Genomic DNA, 13,837 nt, shown 5'->3' on the forward strand with positions numbered 1-13,837 from the left:
GTTCTGAAAATATAGGAATTACAATCAGTTTTTTAAGGACAAACCAATTTCAAAATTAAATTAGCTACACAATTCCTTTTTCCCTTAATTGGCTTGCGTTGACTCTTAATTTGCCTTCATTTATACGTGCCCATTTTTAGCTACCATTTTCCATTTAACACATTTTGTTTTTTTTTTTGGGAACTGCAATTCCACTGACTGCAAAAACACTAATTTTCAGTTATTAGCGAAATGTCAAAACAAACGACAGCTTCCATTTAGCAGTTGCGGAATTTCCCAGCGGGTTTTTTCTCTTCTAGATGACAATCATATATGTTGTGTAACAATTTGGACTGGTAAATTGGTAATATAACGACGAAGTTTTTCACTGAATTGAGGTCATAACATGACACTCAAATTGATTAAAAAACTACTCAAAATACAAATTAGTCCTTGAACTTTTATTTAAAAATCAAAGCTCCGAACTAAGTTGAGACTTATATAAGGGGAAAATGGGCAAGCAATATTTGTCGAGAATCTTTGGCGACATTAATCGTGGCTCGACAGTCACATTTAATCAAGCTAAGTCCCTGAAGATTTATTCATCATAAATACTAGACAAATTTTAGATGAGAATCATTCAGCGCAAGAATCTCCATAAAAACCAAGCAGCAGAAATCCTCTAACCAGATGCCATTTGTCAGAAGCGATAAGCAAACATAGCAGCAAATGGCAAATAAACAAGGCACTAAAATATTAGAATGCGGACCGAAGAAACCCAATGCCAAATCCCGATTTCAAAGCCGGAGACCCGAAGAAAACCGTAGGGACACTCCCCAAGCGAAAACAAAACTAAAAGCTAGACAGATTTTTGCCTGATTACGCGCAGCATTCACTCCCATTTCCCCCAACACAACAATGGGAAATGCACTTCGGTAGTGACTCCCAAAAGTATGCAATGAAATGGGGCGGTCCGAGAAAGGAAAATGGGAAAATGGTGGGAGGCAGCACGAACGAATGCGAACAAATTGATATGCAAATGTGAGTAGCAGACCCGGACCCAAAAAACGTAATAATAAAATAAAGTAGAACCCAAAGCACTGCGATGAGGGGTGCAAAGGGGTTTCCATGGCGGTTAGATCCTTGGATAAATGCTCCATGACTTCTCATTTCCGTTTCGCCAGAAGCAGCAGCAGCTGCATCTGGCAGGCAAATCTGCGTCTTCCGGTCCAACAAGAAAGATGAGAAAAGACCGAAAAAAAAAATATACGGCAAAATGTTAAGTATACGCCTAATACAACGAAATGGTGAAATGAAAATTATGGGAAATATCAAGTATACGCCTAGTACAACAAGACGTCAATAACTTAACACAAGTCTAGAGTTCTCAACGCGGCGCCGATTGAATTAAAAGATTTTCTTGCGTTGCTGAAACGACCAACTTTTTTTTTGCACAAAATTGAATTTGCCCCAACTTTCTCCCTTTCTAATTTTTTTTTTTTCCACCATCATCTTTTTCCCCATCATCAGCTGGCGGCCTTTTTAGTATGCGTTCGGGTGCAGGAACAACTTTTCCCCCTCAGCCTCATCGATTGAAATGCTAAGGCATGTATCCATCCGTATATATATCTGTATTCCGCCCCCGATCTCCGAAAAGTTGGCCTTTGGCAAATTCAGTTGTTCAACTAATGAGAGTCGCAGCTTTGCCTCCGGTCTTCATTCTGATGGACAAGCCAGATGAGCCGGGCAAAAGTCGTGACAGTCATAAAAAAAAGGCAGGGAAAGAACTGGAAAATGCAAACGAAAACTTTAAATGCCTTCGGTCAGTTGGCAAAATGTTCTTTTATCATGGGGGCAAATGTGGCGGAAATTTTCGCGTCCACGAAATGGACCTTTTCACTCAGCATTCCGACGTTGTAAATTTGCTTCAACATAAAGTTTATAAACGAATCATTAGACGAAATATATATCAAGCTAAATGTAAAAACTTTCTAAATTTAAACTTCAACGCAAACGTGATGGCCTTAGAAAGCTTATTGAAAAAAAATAAGTTTATGGAAATTCGTAATGTTATATGGGAATGTCTATCTTCCAGGATATCTACTGTTTATAACACATCCGCCAAACAAATCAATCTAGTATATTGGTTTAAATATTGAGACATTTACTACCACAAGACTTTTGAGTCTAAGTGAGTCTTGTTTTCCAGGAACTCATAGCACTCTACAATATGAACAAGCACGGTTAAAACGTCTCCAATGAAGCATAAGTAGAACATCAAATGCCGAAAGTTATGTTGTCAATGGAAAGGGAAGGGAATAAAAATGGCAAGAGGGATCTTTTACTCAAAAAAATGGCTGAAAAATACTACAAAATTGCCAACGTCATGATGATGATGATGACCGGAGGATGGGAATTCTTTTTTCACGCCCTTTCATGAACTTAATAAATACGCGAATCACCCAGGTTCTCGCGCCGCAGAATCAAGCTTACCGTGGGCATTTGCGCCTGATTGCCCACGAAATCGACAAAAATGAAGTGGAAATACGAAAGTGTTGGGCCCCCAAAAGTCCGTGAAAAAATGTGATTGATGCCTCTGGAGTGAGGATGCCGGAGGCTCGGGTTCAGTTTCAGATTCTGGCGTTGATTCTGTTTCAGATTGTGTCTGAGAATCCGGATCCGCAACTCGATTGGAAGCCAGACGAACGAGGAAAAGGCTTGGCGACAAAAAAGGATAACACACATCGCCATAACAATAAAACATAGGGAGGTCCTGCCTGCCTTCTTGTCTGACTGCCATCTGTTCTCTTCCGTTTCTTTCTTAGTGTCTCGCCCTCTTCTTTCCAGCAGTATGTTTTCCTTTTACCAGTTTTCCTTTGCTCCATTTTAAACAGTTTGCTGACTAGCATAAATATGTTTGTGGCAGACATTTTCAGTTTGTAGAAAATAAAAAAAGGGGTGCCTAATTGGCTCACTATTATATTCTGAAGAAAGATTCTTTTGTAGATTTGAATATTAGTGCTTCAGAAACTTGACATTATTGGATCTATTAACAGGAAATATATCCAACTGCATTTAATGTCAATAAATTGACATCTTAAAAATATTCCAAATACTTTCCGCGGCTTCCTGGCTGCAATAATAAATTCCGAAGAGATCTCTAAGTTGCCCGCAAAATGGCATTAAGAACCAAGCGCAAACTTTTTGCTATTTTGCGGAATTCCCACTCGAACTAAGTTGGAAAATGCAAATGTTTGTCTTCGTAAATGACAAGAAGATGCTACAAATTACATAAATAAAAGCAATAAAGTGCCAACGCATTTGCATAGAGATGTGGGCGGGGCCGGAAATGGGATGTAAGAAACTTATGCTAAACAATCCGAGACACAGTCGAGGGCGGTTTAGGCAGCTTAGTGGAAAACCCCCAGCAAACACAGGCACACATTCAATTACACATAAGATTCAGTTTACTTTCGCCTCGGGCACGCCCACAACATCAAAGGGCGTCATACTGACATTGATTTCTCTCTCCGGCTATTGAAGCAACTGTATTTGTCTGTGATATCAGCATTGTCTTATCCTTAATCGTTTGCCTATGCAATACCAGTGCACTTGAAGGACTAAATTATGGAAATGTTCATAGATGTGCACACACGAACTTTAAGAATATGAAAATATTCTTTATATAAACATTAAAAGATCTAACATCTCTTTACAATTTTTAACAATTTTATAAGGTAAAGTAAAAGTTTGTTTCATGCTGTATATATCTATTATTTTCACCGAATCTGCATATGTATCGCTCTTTAGTGTGTGTCCATTTCTTAGTCCTGTCGAGAATCAACCTAACGACTCTAACCATTTCAGAATATGCTGAGCTGTCATGCTTTTCCTGCCACTCCCTATAGCTCTCGCCTTCCTTTTGAGATGTTGGAGTTTTTCTTTTTACGCTTTTGTCTTCAAGAGCCTCGAGGGCGTTTTTCTGGGGCTTTGGCTTCCTTTGAGTCCTGGGAATTGGCCATGGCCATCTCGCTCACTCCACCCATCTACCATCGCCTATCGCCCTCCCGCCGTCGCTCACCACACACACACATTGATGTTTGTCTTTTGGCGTTCGCCACTAATTCAACTTGGTTTCTGTGTGTGTGTGAGCCATTCCAGTCCATTAATTGAATGTCCCGCCCTTTTGCACATATTGAGTTTTAATTTTGTGGTTAACGTCTCTCACATCGCCTTTTGCGGAAAATTTAATAGAGTCGCCTTAAAAATTGTTTAACTTGGCAACAGGTGGGAAGATAGAGAAATTCCCTGCGACATGGAATTTCATATACGAAAAAAAAAAAAAAAAAAAAAAAACAATAAATGAAAGTAATTTCATGAGTGGTAAACGGAAAATCATTTTAAATAAGGCATGAAAACGCATTAAAGCGGCGCCACCTTGTCAGACAATAAACAACAACTTTCCCCCAGGCTGTATAATATGTATATAATTTTAAACGCACACACACTCACTTCCGTTTTCCCTCCATTTTACGCTGATATCCGATAAAAAAAAAGGTCTGACATTATTTACGTTCCTGTCTGCTTGTGGATTTTATGTGCAAGCAAAAATGTTAAGGAATGTAAATTATGCGCAATGTTTAGAGCTTTTCATATTAGCTATTTTAATTAAGAATTGGCATTTTAATCGAAATTGCAATTTTAATATTATAATTAAAGTGAATCTGTTTTGGAATTGAATTTATTTATTTGTGATGCTATTGGTTATATCAATTGATGTACCACATTTGTGACATGCTCTGCGTTCTTTTCATTACATTTGTGTTAACGGTGGCGTATACGTGTTCCGGAACAACGAATTTGATTGCCTGCGCGACTGGGAGTCCCCGTTTCCACCAAATCCATATCTTACACACACCATCGCGGCTCTCTTCAGCGTCACACACACACACACTCACACCCATTCGTATATAAAGTGATAAGGAGCCGCAGGGCAACGGTTGAAACGCACGCATGCAAATAAAATTGCCCATACGCCCCTTTGAACGGTCTCCTTTTGCGCTGCCGCCTGCTTTTGGCCAAGTTCGTGTGTTTGCATACATTTTCGGTGATAATACAAGAAATTGTATCAAGACAAAATTGTTTTTTAAAATGTTACGTGCCCGGCGGCTGCTGTGACAAACAAAATTTATGTGCGGTAGGTAATAAAAATGCAATATAATTCCATACAAAAATTTGTTTGCTCCTTTTGCTTTGGTCTAGGGTAATCTGAAAAGTTTCGATTGCAGCAAAGCGATTGCTGAAGGAAAATGATATAAGAAAAGGAAGAAAAATAACGAGTAAAACGTAAGGCAAGCCAAAAGTTTAACAGTCTCTGAAGAGCTTGAAACAAATTGAATTTATTTGATGAATTTGTTCACGAAATATTCATAACCATAAATTATATGTATAATCCCACATATCAAAGTTATGAATAATATATTTTTAAAGTCATTGGTCGGCTTGTAATAATCGCTTTCAAAAACTTGTTTATTTATTCTATAACTTGCTCCGTAAAGTGTACAACTAACGTTATTTAATTAAAAGCAATCATTGGGCGGAAGTGCAAAGGGAATATGCACTTGTCTGCCACCGCAAAACAAACAGAATTTCGCCATTTTCACACCCACTCCAATTAATTTATTAGCCGGCACCATATGCATATTTCCACTTAGTCCATGTTCATGTTCCCATCCTTTACAATTTTTCCACCATCGTTTCGTTGCGGTTCGGGCAATTATAAAATCCACAAAGGGAATTGCCATGACGACAATCAACTAATGAAATTAATGGCAATTTGCATTGGCAGTATAAGCTTTTACATGGCAGTAGATGCAAATAATGCAATTTCGTGCAGTTTAAGCCCGGAAATGCATTCCCCAGCAACTCAGAAGTGACCCCACCACTGCCACCCCTCCCCAGCGGGCAAGGATATCGCACACAAACACTAATTAATCAGCTTGCTATTAATTAAACGACCGCCAAATGAGGCGAGGGAACCCAGGCGGGCTAACGATATCCATAATCCACACAGAAGTGGCTCTTTGCAGCCGAAGGGCTTTAATTGCCGCCTTGCATTTAAAACAGGAAACCTGCGACGCCGCAATTTGGAAATTATTCCGTGAAAATGGGTGAAATTTATGAACCTATTACTCGGCTCTCCGGACATAAACAACGATAAACAACGCGATAGATAATGATGACCTGGTGGGTGGCGCATGCCAGCTCGGTTTGCTGTTGGTGTATTAATTTACAACCTGCTCTTCACAATGTCATTGTTATGGGGCTTGCTGCTTTATCGAACCACATTTTTTTGCTCGTTTTTGTGCGAGTCCTTTCCCCCTTTTTTTTTTTTGCGTCACACTCTGTGCAATGGCGCCACTGCCTAGCGCCTGTTATTAAACATAAAAATAAATTAATAAGCGAGCCACACACCCACAACCCCGACAATCTCAATTAAGCGCCGCAGTCATTTAATGCTGATGGAAGCGGCGAAGTAAATGGCAGTGTGAGAGCCACGCAAATATTTCAGCGATGTCATGTGAAGTTTTTCACGTTGACAATGGCAAATTAAATGAGCAGGGGGAGGGGGGAGAAAATAAAGGAAGCACCCATAAGCCGAATGTATCATTAAGACCAGCATATGCAGCTGCAGTCAAAAATTATAAGGCAGAGGCCATCAAGTTAAATGTTCCTCAGACATTTTTATATAGATTAAAAAGTGCATTTTACTTTTGTATTCGTTTTCTACAAACCAAACCTTTCAAAAGCCCGCTTATTATGATTTAGATACAACATCTCTTTAGCTTTGCTTTCATGTACAATATATCTTGAATATTTGGGAATAGAAGAAAGAACATTCTTTTCTCCAGCACAAGATGCTCTGAAATAAGAAGCAAACCAATTCGTAGCCATTCTTTGGCTTTAAAAGGTCCACAAATGCATGTTGGGAATGTCAATTTCAGAAAGAGCGAACGTAGCATATGCAAATGCAACCGATAAATTTTCAATTAAATTGGAATTGCCAGTGGAGGGCGAGGGAGGTGAAGCAAGCACATGGCAAAACCATTCAATTAGGAAATTAAATTTCAATTTTGGTCCAAATAAAAGGAAAAAAACAAGGGTTCCAATGTTTACTGTGCTCCGACCTCAAGTGAGTCACAATTTTTGCCATTCAATTCGGAATCGAACACTTGACTAAATATTTTTCTGATGCAGCCACACGTGAAAATCTACATAGGTAGAGACTTTTGGAACTTTTAGCCAAAGGCAACTAAAAAAATAGAATTATAACAAGAATAAATGGTAAAGTGGTTACCGCACATCTTTAATTACCCAATTTTATGACCGTTCAAGTTAATTGGAAATCGTGTCGTAAAATAAATTCATTTTGCCGAAAACTATTTTCTAGCTGCAAGCATCGATCAATGAGTAATTTATTCCATTTGCGAAATGATTTCCCCGGACAACAGGCATTTACCCACAAATCATGGCTCCCCACAATGGAAATTTATTGGGGAAATTGTGCGTTAAAATTATAAAATTGAATCAACAACTGCTGAAGGGTTGCAATGCCAGAATGCCTGTTATGCGTGCCACAACCCCCTCCTCGCCACTGATTACCACTGGTTGAGCAACAGTTGGTTTGCCAGCTTCCAGTTGCCGTTGGCCAAAAGGGGTGCAACCAGCTGGCGCACCTTTTAATGCAAATTAGGGACGCGTCTGCAGACCTCCGGTGGGTGGAAGGTCGTGTCGCGTGGGCTGGGGGTGTTAACCGATTGAAAATTCCACCACCGCATCGAACGTGTCTTGGCATTTATAACTACCACCACCCGGATGGCTGCAGGAGCAAAATTTAATTGACAATTGTTTAGGTGGCTCAATATCCGAAGCCGGACGAATTTGAGTGGCCGGTACCTTGGACAATCGAGCCATTTGCCCACTTACCAACGCTTTCATCAGCAATATTCGTGCGGTTTTGTTCACCACGTTTGGATGGTAGCGTAATTGGAGAAGGGGTTACGGTCCGATATAACATTGGCGCCCATTAATTAAATTAGTATTGAGTGCTTTGGCAAGGAGTGGTTAATTTGATTTCCTGTTTACGGTGAAACAGTCATAACTAAATGGTGATTAAACTGTGGCCACATACACATATATAAATGAATGGATGCAGCTTTTTTTCGCGGTCTAACTATGTGTTTAGGTGTTTAAATAGGTTTTTAATTATTTTTTTGGTAATAAAATAAATAGTTAAGTAGTAAATTTAAATACAATGAAGTTGGAAAGACAGAAAAATAGTTGCGACCCACAAAAGTATGCTACGATATCGTTCAAACCAAATGCCAATTAGGCAACTTGTGTGCGTGCTTTAAGCCACGTCCAGAATCAATAAGAGCAGTTAATTAGGCAAACGTTTCGAAATTTCGAGCCAAAAGCATTTTCCGAATGCAATTTTCAAAGCGAGTAAATGTTCAAATCAAACCCAAATGCCAAACACCCAATCCCACCCAATGTTGCATCAAAAGTTGGCGCTCTAATTTAGCATTTCACATAGATGCGGGTTGGCGGGTACAACTGATTTTAAGCTGAGATAAGCACACCTAATGTCGTTTAATCATTGAAAAAAAAAGAAATCAAACGGAAAAGTATTTTCCCGCCAACGTCGCACAAAGTTTTAAATTACATTTTCTCCCTGCGCTTCAGCTGCATTTTCCTTCATCTTTTGCTTAATCGAGGTGGAATGGGGATTTGGGCGGCACGCTTCATTGGGCAGGCAAATTTTCGGATGCCAAATGCCAGCAATTAGGAGCCAAAAAGGATTGCATATTCTGTGGCGCTAAATTGCTCGAATTCGCCCCCGAAAAGGCATAGTTAATGAGTTTTGAGGTCAGCATAATGCACGAAGCTAAAGTTCAAATCATTTGGCAAACGATTTGCTGCATTTTGTTGAAGCAGCTGAATTCTTGGCAAGTTTTATTCACACTTTAAAAGCTTTTTTCATACTTTGTAAAATTTAAATTTAAATCCAAAGCTTTGTGAGAAATACCAACTTAATCTAGTTATTTGTATCTTTGAGAGAAATATTTTTGCACACAGCCATAGCAAAATTTAAAAATACATATCCAATTGAAGCAACTTGCAAAACTTACCAAATGTACTATTTCAATTATTTGGATCTGCAAGGAAATAGAAATACAAATTATTAAAGATTTTTGAATACTTTAGCTATAAGTCTGTTGCATGAGCAAAATGCTTAGCAATAATAAAACGAAGACCGAAAGTTGTCATTGAGCTGCTGGGGGAAACATTTAACGAGCTATTTTTTATGCATTAACTTTTTTGTTTTAAGAGCGTAATTAGAGAAGCTTTCCAAGTGCAGGATACCCAAAATGGACAGCGAAACAGCAGCCATTTTATGCTAATGGTAATGGCCAAGAAGGCAGAGAAAAAACAGAATGAAAAGGTAGAAAAAGGAGGGCAAACCGTAGCAGTAAAATATGTCGCTCAATGTAACAAAGAGAAGTAGGCAAAAGGTATCCGAGTATCTGTATCTGGGTAAAGGAAATCCAAATGGGATGCATATTAAAAATAGCAACAAGGCAAACAGGGAAATCCACAAAACAGCGTTGACAGCCAGGCTAAATTTATCAATGACAATTTCGGGGTTGGGGTTTGGTTTTGTTGATTTTGGTGCCATATTTCAGTTAAATTTTTGCTGATGTATTTAAATATATTTATTTATTTGCAATTGGGGTTGCTCTATTCATAAATTTAGTAAGTACTGTATAAGCATTTCAATAAAATTTCAAAAACGAACTTTTGAAGAACGCACGGTTTTGTGCAGCCTCTTCAGAAGTTTCAGCAGTTTCAACTATTTCTTTCATTCAAGCTGAAACCATTGGGAATGAATTAAGTTTGCTCACCCGCTTTTCCTGTCTTTTGAGCCAACTTCAATTTGAACTCATTTGGCCATTTGCCAATTAACTTTTTTTTATCCTTTGGCGAAAGACCATCGGCCGATTGGTTGGCCCTTTCTGCAGGACCAGGCCAACCCACCCACCATGTTTGGCAATAATTCAGAGCAGCCTCCGCAGCCTTCCTTTACCCTTTACCCCTTGCCCCATCTGGCCACCCTTTACCACCCATTGGCAGCCAAACCACGAAAACTTTGAAAGCCTTTTGGCCGCAGGCTAACAATGTTCGCTTGAACAAACTGTGCCCCCTGAACCTTCTCGCTGGCTACAATCTGCCATACTCGTGCACTCGGAAATAAACTTATGGAATCTAATACCATATACAGTAACCCAGCAATGATATCATCGAATTTTTGATATATTTTTATTACTATATATAAAAGAAAATCCGAAATTCTGCAATATTTAGTATTACAGTACTAATTAGGGTTTGTTCAATGTCCTTTAGGTTTAGATTTTACGAAATCCTAATAATATTATCATTATAATTATCTTTGTATAACATTTTTTTTAGTGTGAAAACTAAGGGGATCCCCCGCCGCAGCCACAACATTGTCCTGTGGCACAGTTTTACAGCCACTGACGGAGGACGATGACGGTAAATGCAAAAATGCCAGGACGCTCCTGAATGACCAAAACATTCAGCCTGCATGTATGGGTGGAATGTGCACACATAGGTGAGAGTGTGTGTGTGTGTGGGTGTGTGGGGGTGTCCTTGTCGGCGAGAGAGTGTGTGGGGATATGACCGCATTTGATTTTCATCTATGCAGCAGGCCATCTCGTTTCCCTCCAACCCGGAAAACTGGGCTAAGAACTTTGGTACTTTGTTTAGTTGAATTACGCCAAAGCACATTAAGCTCCCTTGGTGCGCTCTGTTTGTTAAGTGCTTAATGAACTTTGCTAAACATGCTTGGCCAAGGAGTTGACTTAACTTGGCCTTTAAACTTTTCACATCTCACTTTCACTCGGCCAACTTGGTCCAAAGTCCTTTCGCTTCCCCCACAGCCATTGAGAGATTTATGGCAATCTCACTTAGCCGCCGGCGATTTCATCTTAAGCGCATTCTATTTGCATGCGTTTTGCTGCTCTTCCGTAATTAATTAGTTCGCAAATTGTTGTTCACTTGATTCGCATTAGCTTGAATTATGAATTCAGATGCAGGTTTAGATGGATTTTCCTGGTTAATTGCATTCCCAATTGATGCAAAGTGCGCAATTAGCTGTAAACATAATCGGAAACTGCTAAAATCGATCCTTGGCAACAAAGCCGAGTTACGCATTATAGATAGCACACTAATCATTTGGGCTTAATTATTTTTCCTTCACATTGAAGAGGATCCCTTGGACCAAATAAATCTCACAATTCAACTAAAGCATCCCCTGTTACTGGGATTCCCCCAAGTCTTGGCCCACCCACTGTGAACACATTTGGCATAACGTGTCTCAGCTAATGTCACACATGCATCATAGCCACAGGACCAACCAAGGCCACAAGGGGAGCGAAAAGCGTGGATAAATGGAAGTTGGTCGTGGGGAGTCCTAGCACTTGACTAAGCTGCAGCTAATTATGCAAATTCATTTAATGCCATTGTTAAAATGATATTTGCCTCAGGGATTTGTCTAGCTGATAGAACGCAGCATCTAAGTCTCCCCCATTTAAGCACGGATGATTAAGCTCGAAGTTGACTTGCGGAAAAGTTACTACCTCTTCAATTAAGCTGTATGGAGTCAGTTGGTTTTGCTCATTTTGCCTTATATGGATAATCATTTAAGAGGCAGAGATATATGCGCAAAGTGAATTCATTCAGTGTTGGTAAAAGCTATTTTACCACCAGTGCTAGTAACGCTTATATGAATATCTGTGTTGGCAATATCAGTGTTGGCAATGTTTTTCTTACTTGCTTAAAAAAGTAAGCCATTTAATTTTCCACCACTTATTTTGGCTTAAGAACAATTACCGCATATAAGCGGCCATATTTCTCTTTTGATGCTAAGTTATAAATACAAATTAGCCACCCGACTAACTGACAATAATCATAAGGGTAAGCGTTTAAGAAGGAGGTCCCTGCAAACATTTTGGATGCACAAGGGTACAGTTGCTTCCGGAAAAATATGAAAGGATCAGCCACCATTTTGGGCATATATTAATGAAAACAGGAGCAACGGCGGCCGGGTAGCCCATACAATAAATCTTCTAGTTATTGTTTTATAACATGCTTTCAGGCGTAAATCCCTTACAATAAAGGTAAGCGGTTGGGTCTCAATTTCCTTCATTTTGGCAGTGCTGTGAGCACACTTTAAACTTGTTCCTTTGCTCAAGTGTTCCGTGGGGCCACTCGAGCAATTTCGAGATTGGTTGCCCTAACAACAAAAAAAAAGCTAACTGGAGAAAAGGAAAGGTAACCAAGCATTAAATTAAAGACTTTAACAAAGTTTCTTTTTTTCGGATTTAGGGGAAGTCGGCTAAACCATCGTTTTGGGTCTGAAGTCCAGGCGATTCTCGCATTTTATTTGCTTAAACTTTGGCCAGCACTAAGCGGTTTTACTATTTTGTTTGCACCGGGCGAGATTTTTATAAACGATCTACAGGTGGAAACAAAAGTTTAAATGAGCCAAAAAGTTTAAGCAGGATTTGGCCGAAAAAGCCAATCTACGAAGTTTAAACTAATGCAAATGAATCATTTTCAGCAATGCAAGTGCTGAACAGCATCACTATTTCGGCCTGTAGGCCACATGAATTTCCTAAAAGTTTGAACCAAAGCATTGACAAATTTAGACGCTTCAACCACGAGCAATTATGCCAGGGTTTCAGTTCCTTTGCAGCAAAATATAAATAATTATCAACTGTTGCCTAATTTTGTCGAAAGACCGAAGCCACAAAACCATTTGCCAGCAACTTGATTTCGTTCGCAAAAGGAGGAGCTTAGGAAATCTGCTTACAGTGTTTAATTTCAACACTGTCCGCAACCACAACACTGAAACTGCAGCTGGCACCGGCACTGGCACTCCTCCCTCGACCCCGTAAAATAATAATAATAATAATTTACTATGAAACCGAAAGCCGCAGGATAACATGAAGACCCGAACCCGCATTCTAGCGTTCATTGTAGTCTGCGGTGGTGCGGGTGGATTTTCCGGTGGACTTTTGGGTGTTTCAGACAGTTGGGATGACGGCGTGTTGACCAGCTGCAGCACTGAGTTGGCTAACCGATAGAGTGGGCCATAAAAAATGGGTTAATTAGTTGCCATTGCTGGATGGCAGGATAAATATTGAAGTTGTTGGGTTTTGCAAATATTTGAGAACTGGAATTCAGTCATCTGGGGAGAGAATGGGGTAAAGTGCGAAAATTCCAGGAGAAATTTAGATGAGCATTCGAATGCTATTTAACAATTATGCTCCAGAGAGAAGCATTATGAGAAATATAAAATAGCAATATTTTAAAGTGAATTATCGTGAAATCAAGTAGCCTCCGCAAGTTGTACCTCGCTTCAACTTTTTGGCATACTTCTGGCAACTGAGGAACTTGATTATGCCAGAGGCAAATGCACATTGCTAGGGAAATTGTTTTCTAAATACCCAAGCAAACTCCGAGTATTAACCCCAAGGGCTGGGGAAATTTATGCTGTACCATGGTTTCATAATACCCGAATAGCACATGCAAATTGGTTCAGTTCATTACGATGTGCATGTTCTGCAGATCGGAATGCATGGGTGCAAGTAGGAAGTAGGAAGTTCAATTAAATACTGCAGCATTCGGACAACTACAGTGGGATGAGTTTTCCAAAAGCCACACCATCATCATTTGGAGCTCCTTCATTCCTGCCAGACAGGTTAAATTTGAT

At 39.6% G+C, this 13,837-nt stretch overlaps 1 protein-coding gene across 5 annotated transcripts in view; it reads right to left on the minus strand.

The window, feature by feature from the left end:
- LOC6729613 (furin-like protease 1) overlaps positions 1 to 13,837 on the minus strand; it is a 126,491-nt gene that overhangs the window by 61,319 nt on the left and 51,335 nt on the right. For all 5 annotated transcript variants that reach the window (XM_016174719.3, XM_016174716.3, XM_016174717.3 and 2 more), the window contains one exon: positions 9,171 to 9,197. The gene's annotated coding sequence lies outside the window, so the exon portion shown is untranslated. The remainder of the gene's footprint in view (positions 1 to 9,170; positions 9,198 to 13,837) is intronic.

This window comes from Drosophila simulans, chromosome 3R, assembly GCF_016746395.2.
Source record: "Drosophila simulans strain w501 chromosome 3R, Prin_Dsim_3.1, whole genome shotgun sequence".
NCBI classification, from domain to species: Eukaryota; Metazoa; Arthropoda; class Insecta; order Diptera; family Drosophilidae; genus Drosophila; species Drosophila simulans.